The sequence below is a fragment of the Rhinoraja longicauda genome, chromosome 1 (genome assembly GCF_053455715.1).
Source record: "Rhinoraja longicauda isolate Sanriku21f chromosome 1, sRhiLon1.1, whole genome shotgun sequence".
NCBI lineage: Eukaryota > Metazoa > Chordata > Chondrichthyes > Rajiformes > Arhynchobatidae > Rhinoraja > Rhinoraja longicauda.
Genome location: NC_135953.1, coordinates 67,256,732 through 67,270,305, shown reverse-complemented (window position 1 = coordinate 67,270,305; position 13,574 = coordinate 67,256,732). Strand labels below are relative to the sequence as shown.

The 13,574-nt window shown below is 43.0% G+C and overlaps 1 protein-coding gene across 11 annotated transcripts in view; it reads left to right on the top strand.

Annotated features, from left to right (window-relative positions):
* Positions 1-13,574, top strand: part of LOC144593565 (LIM and calponin homology domains-containing protein 1-like) — a 304,848-nt gene that overhangs the window by 132,837 nt on the left and 158,437 nt on the right. The window lies entirely within an intron of this gene.

The window sequence follows — 13,574 nt, the reverse complement described above, 5'->3', positions numbered from 1 at the left end:
CACAATGTCTACCATCAAGGACAAGGGCAGCAGGTCACAGAGTGATACAGTGTGGAAACAGGCTCTTCGGCCCAACTTGCCCACACCAGCCAACAATGTTCCAGCTACACTAGTCCCACCTGCCTGCGCTTGGTCCATATCCCTCCAAACCTGTCCAATCCATGTACCTGTCTAACTGTTTCTTAAACGATGCGATAGTCCCAGCCTCAACTACCTCCTTTGGCAGCTTGTTCCATACACCCACCACCCTTTTTTGTAAAAAAGTTACCCCTCGGATTCCTATTAAATCTTTTCCCCTTCACCTTGAACCAATGTCCTCTGGTCGTTGATTCCCCTACTCTGGGCAAGAGACTCGTGCATCTACCCTATCACAAAATGCTGGAGTAACTCAGCAGGTCAGGCAGCATCTAGGAGAGAGGGAATTGGTGACGTTTCGGGTCGAGACCCTTCTTCAGACTGATGTCAGGGGGGCGGGACAAAGAAAGGATATAGGTGGAGACAGGAAGACAGTGGGAGAACTGGGAAGGGGAAGGGGAAGAGAGGGACAGAGGAACTATCTAAAGTTGGAGAAGTCAATGTTCATACCGCTGGGCTGTAGGCTGCCCAAGCGAAATATGAGGTGCTGTTCCTCCAATTTCCGGTGGGCTTCACTATGGCACTGGAGGAGTCCCATGACAGAAAGGTCAGACTGGGAGTGGGAGGGGGAGTTGAAGTGCTCAGCCACCGGGAGATCAGGTTGGTTAAGGCGGACTGAGCGAAGGTGTTGAGCGAAATGATCGCCGAGCCTACGTTTGGTCTCGCCGATGTAGAGAAGTTGACATCTAGAGCAGCGGATACAATAGATGAGGTTGGAGGATGTGTAGGTGACTCCTTGGATGGAGTCGAGGGGGGAGGTAAAGGGACAGGTGTTGCATCTCCTGCGGTAGATGCGGACAGGTGTTGCATCTCCTCCTGTGCATCTACCCGATCTATTCCTCCCATGATTTTGTACACCTCTATAAGATTACCCCTCATCCTCCTGCGCTCCATGGAATAGAGACCCAGCCTACTCAACCTCTCCCTATAGCTCACACCCATTAGTCCTGGCAACATCCTCGTACTGTAAATCTTTTTTGAACTCTTTCAAGCTTGATAATATCTTTCCTATAACATGCTGCCCAGAACTGAACACAATATTCTAAATGCGGTCTCGCCAACGTCTTATACAACTGCAACATCACCTCCCAACTTCTATATTCAATACTCTGACTGATGAAGGCCAAAGTGCCAAAAGCTTTTTTGACCACCTTATCCACCTGTGACTGAACTTTCAAGGAACCATGCACCTGTACTCCTAGATCCCTCTGCTTTACAACATTCCCCAGAGGCCTGTCATTTACTGTGTAGGTCCTGCCCTTGTTCGATGTCTCAAAATGCAACACCTTACACTTCTCTGTATTAAATTTCATCAACCATTCCTCAGCCCACCTGGCCAATCAATCCAGATCCTGCTGCAAACTTTCACAACCATCTTCACTATCTGCAAAACCACTCACTTTTGTATCATCAGCAAACTTGCTAATCTTGCCATGTATGTTCTCCTCCAAATCATTGGTGGAGATGACAAACAGGAACGGGCCCAGCACCAAACCATGAGGCACACCACTAGTCACAGGCCTCCAGACTGAGAAGCAACCTTCCACCATCACTCTCTGCTTCCTTCCATGGAGCCTTCCTGTGCAGCCTACCATGCGGAACCTTGTCGAATGCCTTACTGAAATCCATGTACACAACATCTACAGCTCTGCTCTCATCGACCTTTTTGGTCCCGTCTTCAAAAAAATCAATCAGATTTGTGAGTCATGACCTCCCACGTACAAAACCATGCTGACTATCCCTAATCAACCTTTGCCCATCCAAATGCCTGTATAACCTATCCCTCAGAATACTCTCTAGTAACTTTCCAATTACAGATGTTAAGCTCACCTGCCTATAGTTCCCAGCATTTTCCCTGCAGCCCTTCTTGAAAAGAGGCACAACATTTGCCACCCTCCAGTCTTCCTGTACCTCTCCTGTATTTAAGGACGACTCGTAAATTTCAACCAGGATTCTCGCAATTTCCGCTCTATTTTCCCGCAATGTCCTCAGATATATCTGATCAGGCCCTGGAGATTTGTCTACCTTCATACACGACAGTACCTTCAGTACTTCTTCGACAGTAACATTGACTGCTCTGAAGACACTTCCATTGACTGGCCCAAGTTCCTCCGTCCTACTGTCTTTCTCCTCGGTAAATACAGAGGAGAAATGCTCATTGAGGACCTTGCCCATCTCCTATGGCTCCACACAGAGGTGACCGCTTTGATTCCTGAAAAGTCCCACTCTCTCCCTAGTTACCCTTTTCCCCCTTATGTATTTATAAAATCTTTTAGGATTGTCCTTAATGCTACCCGCCAGAGCTATCTCCTGACCCCTTTTTGCCCTTCTGATCTTTTTCAGTTTACTCCTTAGTTCCCAAAATTCCTCCAGGGATGTACTTGATCCCAGCTGCCTATACCTGTCCCATGCATCCTTCTTATTTTTGACCCACGCCTCAATTTCCCTCGTCAGCCAAGCTTCCTTACGTTTGCCTGCTTAGCGCTTCACTCTTAACGGGGCCGTACATATCCTGAGCTTTTGTCAGCACACTTTTAAAAACATCCCACTTGGCCGATGTTCCTTTCCTCTCAAATAACCTGCTGCAGTCTACTCGAGTGAGACCTTCTCTCATACCCTCAGAGTTGGCCTTACCCCAGTTGAGCATTTTAACACATGGGCCCTCTCTGTCCCTATCCATAACTATCTTAAACCTAATTGAACTGTGGTCACTGGTCCCAAAAGGCTCCTCCACAAACACTTCATTAATTTGCCCTTTCCAATTTCCCAATACTGGATCCAGCGTTGCCCTCTCATGTGTGGGGGCCTCTACATACTGCTTAAGAAAACTCTCCTGAAGACATTTGAGGAATTGCACCCCATTTAAACCCTTCACACTATGATTTCCCAGTCTATATTGGGAAAGTTAAAATCCCCTACAACAACCTTATTTGACCTGCAGCTGTCTGCAATCTCCCGGCACATTTGTTCTTCTAATTCCCGTTGACTATTCAGGGGTCTGTAGTACACCCCCAACAAGGTGATCATCCCTTTTTTGTTCCTCAGCTCCACCCATATAGCCTCACTAGACGAACCGTCCATAATGTCACCTCTGATCACTGCCATGACATCCTCCATAACCAACAATGCAACCCCCCCCCCTCCTCTTTTTCCCTCACCCCTGTCTCTCCTGAAGCTCCTGTACCCTGGAACATTGAGCTGCCAGTCCTGCCCCTCCCTTAACCAGGTTTTAGTCATGGATACAACCCAGTCCCAGTCGCTCGTACTTATCCATTCCCAGAAATGGTTTATTGGAAATGTATGACTGGTCCTTCATCATTACTGGATCTAAACCCTTGAACTCATGAGCCAACAGGACAGTGAGGTTACCTTCACCAGAAGCATTGGAACATTCTCAGGAGGCAGCTGACCAACATCTTCTCAGGCCCAATTAAGTATGGACAATAAACACTAGTTTGGACAGATATACCCACATCACAAAAGATGAGTGAGCAACACAGATTTGTCATGTGCATCTGCGACCATCGTATTTAAAGGAACTTCCTAAATGAATTGGATCCAGGTTCAGATTTGGCACAGGGCAAAATACTATGTAATGAACTCAATGCGCACAAAAGGCAAAAATTGATGCTGCATTTGTAGGTCAATTAACATGTTAGCCTTAACTGGTAAGAATGCCTGCATTTCTGGAGTATATTTTACATATAGGGCGGTTATAACCATTATCTTTTTGACGGGTTGAATTCAATGTACTGTTGTGCCTGATCAGATGTCTAAGCAAGAAGCCAACCTTTCATTTTCCAATTAAAAGTTTACAATGACTTTGAATTTATCTTGACCAATGGATACTTCGGGGTTGAAAAGAGCAGACATCTCTTGCTGCACTGGTAGCTGATAGAGTGAGATGGTGTTTTAGAGCACAGAGCACTGTGTGTTCTGTTGCAGTCCTTTGGATTATAAGCATACTTTAATGTGAAGGAATCTGAGTTGTGTTTTTGTTTCTTATGTTCTAATGGGTTCCTCGTTCATTTTCCTACAAATTGTTCTCTGCACAACCTGCAGAGAAATAAGCAAGGGAAAATAGGACATTGGGTTATTATTTTGAGAGCCAGTATGGGCTGTGTTGTAATGTTAATAGGTAATATTTGAAGTTACAATGTCGCTGAAACATGATGAACAAATGAAGTAGCAGACAGCCTCCTACATGCTTCCTTTAATAGTATCCCACAGGTATACAGACAAAATTCTTGTACCCTCACATGAAGCCAGTTGCTTCTAGGTTTCTCCATCACCTTCTCCAAACATCCATGTTCGTAACTCATTGAAAGTGCAGCCTGTTATTGCACTTAGCAGGCTCACTACATAACTGTTCGAAAGATTAAAATTGAAATGATTTAGGATGCATAATAATAAACAACTGATATTGAATGTAATTAGAATTTATTCTTGTGTTTGGAGAAATTCATAATATTCTTGAACTTTGCCTTTATGGTTTATGATGTAATTCGTTGAATTACTGCTTTTGAAGCTCAGCTAGTTTTATATTAGCCTTGATTTAATTAGAAAAATGACCATGTACATTATTAATAGGACTGCACGGTATGTGTTATATATCACACACTGATTTGATAGTAGAAAAGGCTATTAATCTTTAATGTACACTATAAATTTTGGGACCCAGTGGTAAATAACAATAGTTTCCAGGCTCTGTTCATTTTATTTGTTTATGCCATTAATCTCAAGTAGTGCTTTAGAGGCCTGGCGCAAGTTATAGTTGTGTTAATTTACCTTCAATTCTTGCCTTGTGAAATGGCGCAAGAATAATTTGATGAAGATGTGATTTATAAATATTTTATATCTCAGTCATCCTCACAGATCTTGAAACTTCAATTCAATTAAAAATAGAAAATAGGTGCAGGAGGAGGCCATTTGTCCCTTCGAGCCAGCACCGCCATTCATTGTGATCATGGCTGATCATCCACAATCAGTAACCTGTGCTTGCCTTTTCCCCATATCCCTTGATTCCACTAGCCCCTAGAGCTCTATCTAACTCTTTTAAATGTATCCAGTGAATTGGCCTCTACTGCCTTCTGTGGCAGAGAATTCCACAAATTCACAACTCTCCGGGTGAAAAAGTTTTTTCTCATCACAGTTTTAAATGGCCTCCCCTTTATTCTTCGACTGTGGCCCCTGGTTCTGGACTTCCCCAACATTGGGAACATTTTTCCTGCATCCAGCTTTTCCAGTCCTTTTATTATTTTATATGTTTCTATAAGATCCCCTCTCGTCCTTCTAAATTCCAGTGAATACAAGCCCAGTCTTTGCAATCTTTCCACATATGACAGTCCCGCCATCTCGGGGATTAACCTCGTGAACCTATGCTGCACTGCCTCAGTAGCAAAGATATCCTTCCTCAAATTAGGAGACCAAAACTGCCCACAATACTTCAGAGGTAGTCTCACCAGGGGCCTGTACAACTGCAGAAGGACCTCTTTACTCCTATATTCAAATTCTCTCGTTACTGATGAGGTATGATGTTAGTAGGTATTTTTCCCTCTTTAAAAAGCTGCTGATTCAAGGTATTTACTCAGATGTAGTTATTTAATATCAAGAGATACGTGGAGAGAGGAGGATGTAGAATTAAGATGCAGATCATCCACGATTTAATGGAATGGCAGGCTTGAGTGCCCTAATGCTTTGCACATGCCCTACGCTGCTGAGTTGCAGTAATTTAAAGAGCCAAAGATCATTTGAAGGCAGTCAGTGGGGAGATACCAGCAAATTAAATGTAGGCCAGGGTGGTGCCATGTAACAAATAGCATTATAGGCAAAGGCAGACTCTTAGCTTTAATTGTATTCCAAGTAAAATAAGTGGAGGAACGAAAGACATTTCAGAATAAACTGTAATGAAACAATGGTTAAAATACCCCTTTTAAAACAAAATGATGACGTTATCAGAATGTTTGTTGTTTCCAGACCCAAGTTAAAATTAGGGGTTAGGAGTTGCAGAGCAACAATTTGATTTAAATATATATAATTTAAAAAGCTATTATCTTTATCACAATAGAGCTGAGGGAAGTACTGTTTAAACAGTGAGTCAGCATGCATCACGTGTAAAGACCTTTAGCTAGAGCTCAATTGGAAAGCTGTGTTAGTTTTCTCTTCCAAACACAGAGGAAGATATAGTCTCTATCTTCTACAGGTGAGCGGCATGGATTTACCAGGACTCTATTGGGGCCAATAGCTTCCATTGTGAAGATGTGTTTCATCAGGGTGGCTTGCGACATGGGCCATATCAGCCGTTTAAACTAATCACGGGATTCAAAAGTACAGCTAATTGTGTAATTTCCTCTGGTCGGCAAATCCAGAACACAGAAAGATAATCATAAAATTCCAACAGTTTTAGGAGTGGAATTAACGAATTTGGAACCCTGGAATTCTCTCCCAAGAAGGCAATGAATTTTCAGGATCATTGACAATTTTTGCATGTTTTACACCAATTTTAACTTTGCTTTCAAGTGATATATAAATGGCGATGTAAATGTAGATGGGTTGGTAAGTACGATTGTGGACAACACCGAGATTGCTGGAGTTGCAGAATGTGAGGAAGGCTGTCAAGATATACGGTGCGATATAGATCAACTACAGAAATGGACAATGAAATGGCAAACGGAGCTTAATCTGAGCAAGTGGGAGGTGTTACACATTGTGAAGTTGAATGTAAGGTGAAGATATATGGTGGATGGTAGACAGTTAACGGCATTGATGTGCTGAGGGCTCTTGGGGTCCAAGTCGATAACTCCCTGAAAGTGCCAACACAAGTAAATAGAAGGCCAATGATATGCTTGCCTTCATTAGTCAACGATTGAGTATGAGACAGGAAGTTATGTTGCAGCTTTGTAGAAATGTGATTTGGCTGCATTTGAAGTATTGTGTGCTGTAAAGATGCCATGTGGTATGCTGGTCTTCATTGATCAGGAGTGGAGTCATGATGCAGCTCTATATGACTTTGTTGAGACTGCAATTGGACTATTGTGTGCAATTCTGGTTACCCCATTATATGAATGTTGTGGAGGCTCTGGAAGGGGTGCAGGAGGTTTACCAGAATGCTGCCTGGATGAGGCGATATTATCTGCGAGGAAAGGTTGGACAAACTTGTATTATGTTTTCTGGAACGCCGGAGGTTCAAGGGAGATCTAATAGCGGTATATAAACTTAGGAGAGGCATAGAGAGGATAGACAGACAGAACCTTTTACCAAGGGTATAAATGTCAAAGAGTAGAGGGCATAGCTTTTAAGGTGAGAACGCCAAAATTTAAAGGAGTTGTGTGGATACGTTTTTCACACAGAGGGTGAAGAGTGTCTGGAACCTTGGTCTCCATCCAAGGGTGGTAGTAGAAGCAGATACGGAAGTGGCGTCTAAGAGGCTTTTAATAGACACATGGATATAAAGGGAATGGAGGAATATGGATCACGTGCTGGAAGATGACATTAGTTTATCTTGGCAGCAGTGCAGCAGCAACATTATAGGTCGAAAGACCCGTGCTGTACTTTTCTATGCTCTATAGAAATTGGATAGCAACTGAATTGGATCCTGACGCTGCACACATTGCACATATGGTCATTCCCTCTTCTCCCCTTTCCCTTCAGGCAGAAGATACAAAAACTAGAAAGCATATCCACCAGATTCAGGAAAACCTCTTCCATAATGTTATCAGATTATCGAATGGACACCTCATATGTTAAGGATAAATTCACAATCTTCCAATCTACTACGTTTTACTCCTTGCACTTTTCTTATCTGCACTTTCTCTATAGCTGTAAACACAATATTCTCCGTGCTGCTTATTTTCACTTCTGCATGACCTGGAGTCTTCAGGTATGGTATGATTTGCTTGGATAGCACACTGTAAAATGTTTCTCACTCTATCTTGGCACATGTGACAATAATGAATCAATACCAATACCATAAGTAGGAAACCCAGGCTATCACAGGGAGGACATGCAAACTAATTTCTCCTTTCTCACTTTGTTTATGCACTTTCAGCCTGTAGGTCTTTAAAAGCTCTTTCCCTTTTGGAAAGCAATAAAGCTTGCTAACCTGTCATTAACTTTATTGTCTTTGGCCTTTGATGTCTGCCTTCCTGACATTGAAGAGTTAAATGTTAATTACCAACATTATATAACCTATAAATGAAAGCAGAAAATATTGGAATCATTCAGCAGGTCCTGTATCTGTGGATAGAGAAACAGTTCCTGTTTCAGGTCCAATATCTTTTTTTTCTTTCACAATTCTGACAAAGGGTCTCGGACCTCCATTTCTCTTTCAACAGCTGATGCCTGACTTGTGTGTTTCTAATTTTTTTAAAAATTTCAGATTTCCACCCTCTGCATTTTTTGTGATTTTCATTAGAAGATAAATTAGCTTGTCTTGGTCTCTGTCAGTAGTGAGAAGGCTAAATGCAATTTAGCATTACATTGGCATTTTCATTTTCTACGGATATGACATATGAAAAACTACACTTGTACAACATGCCATAGGCTTTTGAATTTGCTAACTGCTAACAGCTAGGAGGAATGTCTTTGGCCAGAGGATGGTGAATCTGTGGAATTCATTGCCACAAAAGTCTGTGGAGGCCAAGTCAATGGATATTTTTAAGGTAGAGGTTGATAGATTCTTGATAAATACGGGTGTCAGGGGTGATGGGGATAAGGCAGGAGAATGGGGTTGAGAGGGAAAGATATATCAGCCATGATTGAATGGCAGGGTAGACTTGATGGGGCAAATGGCCTAATTCTGCTCCTACAACGTATGAACTTATGAATCTTTTGAGGTGTTGCAGAAATAACTTTATTTTGCATGTGACAGGAACAGGACTCATTCTTGGCACCAAGTGATTTTATTTGGTTTTCATACCATGTTTAGTATGCCGATTACTAACCCACACTAAATTCCACTCCTGTTATTAAATGCAGTTATTGTTTTAAATAGGCTGATAGCTCCAGCAGCGAAAGCACAGAACAGTGTTCATTGCTTGCCGGGATATTGCAATTAGCACAGGAGGAAATGAAGCCCTTCAGTGTCAAAATGATGGTGATTAATTCTCAGCACAGAATTCTCACCTTGAGCACATGGTCCATTAAAAAAAAAAATTAAATTAATTGGTGGCGATCAGCAATCAGGAAATTATAGTTAAATGTTTTCATCTTGCCAGCTGCAGCAGGATTTCAGATCATTCGTTTTCAGCTATTTTGAAGTGAAACACGGAATGTAATGCTTAGAGAATTACACCAGGATTATCTCTGTACACTGTGTTAGGTACTGTTTGGTGTTTGGAGATACAGCGTGCAAAATAGGTCCTTCGGCCCACCGATTCCGCGCCGACCAGCGATACCTGCACACGAACACTATCCCACACACACTAGGGACAATTTACACTTATACCAAGCCAACTAACCTACAAACCTGTATGTCCTTGGAATGTGGGAGGAAATCGAAGATCTCGGAGAAAACCCACGTGGTTGTGGGGAGAATGTACAAACTCCATACAGACAGCGCCCATAGTCGGGATCGAACCCGGGTCTCCGGCGCTGCAAGCGCTGTAAGGCAGCAACTCTACCACCCTATTGAAAGTGGAAACAATTGCATAATGACTGTGGCTTGAATGATGCACTCAGCAGCAATGACTGTCTTCATTGCTGCCCTTGAAGAAAGCTGCCTACGTATATTTGGCCATCTTTGTGGCATAGATTTCCCCTATATAGAAAGGACTCACAGTTCAATGTGTTCAATAAGGAATTTTGACATTCGGTACCTCTGGTATGAAGCTGGATGATCACCCAAGCTATGAGAAAGATTCTCATGGATATCAAACCAGCAAGTAAAGGGCACTGATTTAGAATAACTTGTTTACATTCTTATAGAAAGTGAAATAAAAATCATCTCATTGAATTAACAAAGAAAATGATTTATTGTGAGTTTGTAAATAACTAAAAATAATATTTATGAAATTTCCGTATGTTAATGTCAGGGACCTCTAAACATAAAAACATTAAGCATACAATTAGTTGAATTGAGTAGGGTGAAAAGTATTGTATACGAGAGATTTATGACTTAGCACAATGTTTAAATATTCAGTTCCATTTCAATCAACCCAGCTTAACATTTTTAATTATTTTTCTAACAGTGAGAAAAGCAACAATATTGTGCAATAACATGGAATTGAAGTTTACATCAACTTACTATTTGGATAGAATGGATGTGGAGAGGATGTTTCCACTGGAGTTTAGGACTAGACGTCATAGCCTCAGAATTAAAGGGCGTTCTTTTAGGAAGGAGTTGATGAGAAATTTCTTTAGTCAGAGGGTGGTCAATCTGTGGAATTCTTTGCCACAGAAGGCTGTTGAGGCAAAGTCAGTGGATATATTTAAGGCAGAGATGAATTCTTGATTAGTATTGGTGTCAGAGGTGATGGGGAGAAGGCAGGAGAATATGGTTAGGAGGGGGAGATAGATCAGCCATGCTTGAATGGCGGAGCAGACTTGATGGGCCGAATGGCCTAATACTCCCATCCACACTGAACACATTCAGCCCATATCCCTTGTGGCATTGGGGACGATGCTGGGTCAACAATGATTATACCAACATATTCGTGGTAGGGTGAACCCACGTGATAATATATTTATAGTGAAGGATGATAGAGACAAGAAGGTCTGGATCCACGTGGGAGTGTAGGTCTGTCATCATCTGTGGGTGCGTGAGGAGGCACTGATGATCTTGGGGTTGTCCCGGCGGCTCAGTCTTGGTCTTGAAGAGGAGACACCGGCGGTCACAAGCTTTCCCCGGCAGCTCAGTGTTGATCTCGAAGGTGAAACCTGCTGTTTCGGGCATGTCCCAGCAGTTTAGTCTTGGCCTTGAAGAGGAGATGCTGGCAAGTCTTATCCTTGTCCTGGCAGATCAATCTTAGCACTCCCTGTGGGGGTGCCGTCCCTCGCCATTTGTGCGCAGGTAAGGAGGCGCTGGTGGTCTCGGGCTGGCACCCTCCTGGAGCTGTTCCTCAACCCATCCAGAATGTAGCAGACTTTATCCAGATCTGTTTGCTACTCTTCCTGATCCCCAATGTCTACTCACACAAACACGCAAGATGTATAAAGTATAGCATGTCATCACTATGATAAGTTTTCCCGTTTTCAACAACTTATGTCCAAAAACCATTGGTGCTTTTCACCCAAGTGTTGGTCACTTCAGTCTTCATGCCAATTGTTACCTTTCAGCCATGAACAAAGAGGGACCCGGCGTGGGTAGGCAGCTGAGAACGAAGAGGGACCATTGGGACCATAATGAATACTTTATAACTTTGTGAGCACCCTATAAGTGGCGACTCTTTGCATATTTTGTGTACGGTATGCAAAATAAAGAATTTCATTGTGATATATCACATGTGATAATAACGTTTCTTTCATTCATTCATTCATTCATTCATTCACATTGCCCGGTTTGCCCCCATAAATTGAGTAACCACAGGCTACAGTGAGTTAAGGCTCATCAAGTGGCTGAAGATCATAACATCATGCTGTGGTGTGTGTGGAGATGCAGTTGTCATTGTCACCAGTGATCACCAGTGATCATAGCATCTCTACCTTCAAGACAAAAAAGCTACATTAGAAGTTAAGCTACATTTCTCAATGTATTTTTTCCATCATTATGCCTCCCTGCTCTATTTTGATTTTGTGACCCATCAACTTTAATTTAATAAACTAATAACTAAAATGTACAAAATTAGCATATGTTAAAAATCAAACACATTATTCAAATAATATATGCTAAAGAAATGACCAAATATACATGTGTAAGAAAGAACTGCAGATGCTGGTTTAAATTGAAGGTAGACACAAAATACTGGAGTAACTTAGCGAGGCAGGCAGCATCTCTGGAGAGAAGGAATGGGTGATGTTTCGGGTCGAGACCCTTCAGTCTGATGTCAAGGGAGTGGGCGGGACAGAGATAGAAAATAGTCGGAGACAGTAAGACTGGTGGGAGAACTGGGAAGGGGATGGAGAGAGAGGGAAAGCAAGGACTACTTGAAGTTAGAGAAGTCAATGTTCATACCGTTGGGTGTAAGGTACACAAGCGAAATATGAGGTGCTGTTCCTCCAATTTGCGCTGGGCCTCACTCTGACAATGGAGGAGGCCCAGGACAGAAAAGTCAGATTGGGAATTGGAGGGCGAATTAAAGTGCTGAGCAACTGGGAGATCAGGTAGGCCATTTAGAACGGAGATGAGGAAGAACTTTTTCAGTCAGAGAGTGGTGAAGGTGTGGAATTCTCTGCCTCAGAAGGCAGTGGAGGCCAGTTCGTTGGATGCTTTCAAGAGAGAGCTGGATAGAGCTCTTAAGGATAGCGGAGTGAGGGGGTATGGGGAGAAGGCAGGAACGGGGTACTGATTGAGTGTGATCAGCCATGATCGCATTGAATGGCGGTGCTGGCTTGAAGGGCTGAATGACCTACTCCTGCACCTATTGTCTATTGTCTATTGTCTAAGGCGGACTGAGCGGAGGTGCTCAACGAAACGATCACCGAGCCTGCTCTTGGTCTCGCCGATATATAGGAGTTGACACCTAGAACAGCGGATACAGTAGATGAGGTTGGAGGAGGTGCAAGTAAACCTCTGCCTCACCTGAAAAGACTGTTGGGGACATTGGATGGAGTCGAGGGGGAAGGTAAAGGGACATGTTACGTCTCCTGTGGTTGCAGAGGAAAATACCTGGGGAGGGGGTGGTTTGGATGGGAAGGGATGAGTTGACCAGGGAGTTGCGGAGGGAATGATCTCTGCGGAAAGCAGAAAGGGGTGGAGATGGGAAGATATGGCCTGTTGGAGGTTGTTGAAAATGTCGGACGATTATATGCTGTATGCGAGGGCTGATGGGGTGGAAAGTGAGGACAAGGGGGACTCTGTTCTTGTTACGAATGGGGGAGGGGGAGCAAGAGCGGAGCTGCGGGATATCGAGGAGATCCTAGTGAGAACCTCATCTATAATGGAAGAGGGGAACCCCTGTTCCCTCAAGAATGAGGACATCTCCGATGACCTAGTATCCTGGGTGCAGATGCGGCATAGACGGAGGAATTGGGAGTAGAAGATAGAGTCTTTACAGGAAGCTGAGAGGGAAGAAGTGCAGCCTAGAAAGCTATGGGAGTCAGTGGGTTTGTAATAGATGTCAGTCAATAGTCTGTCTCCGGTGATGGAGATGGTGAGATCTAGAACGGTAGGGAGATATACATGTCATGATGCCAAAAAACAAAGTAATAATGTTGACACATCCTTTGATATAACAGTTCAGACAACACATTTGGCTGATGTAAATCAAATAATTACCTCCCAGCTGCTGCTATGACCACCTTCATGATGTTGCAGAGTGTGACTATCTAATTTCATTAATACA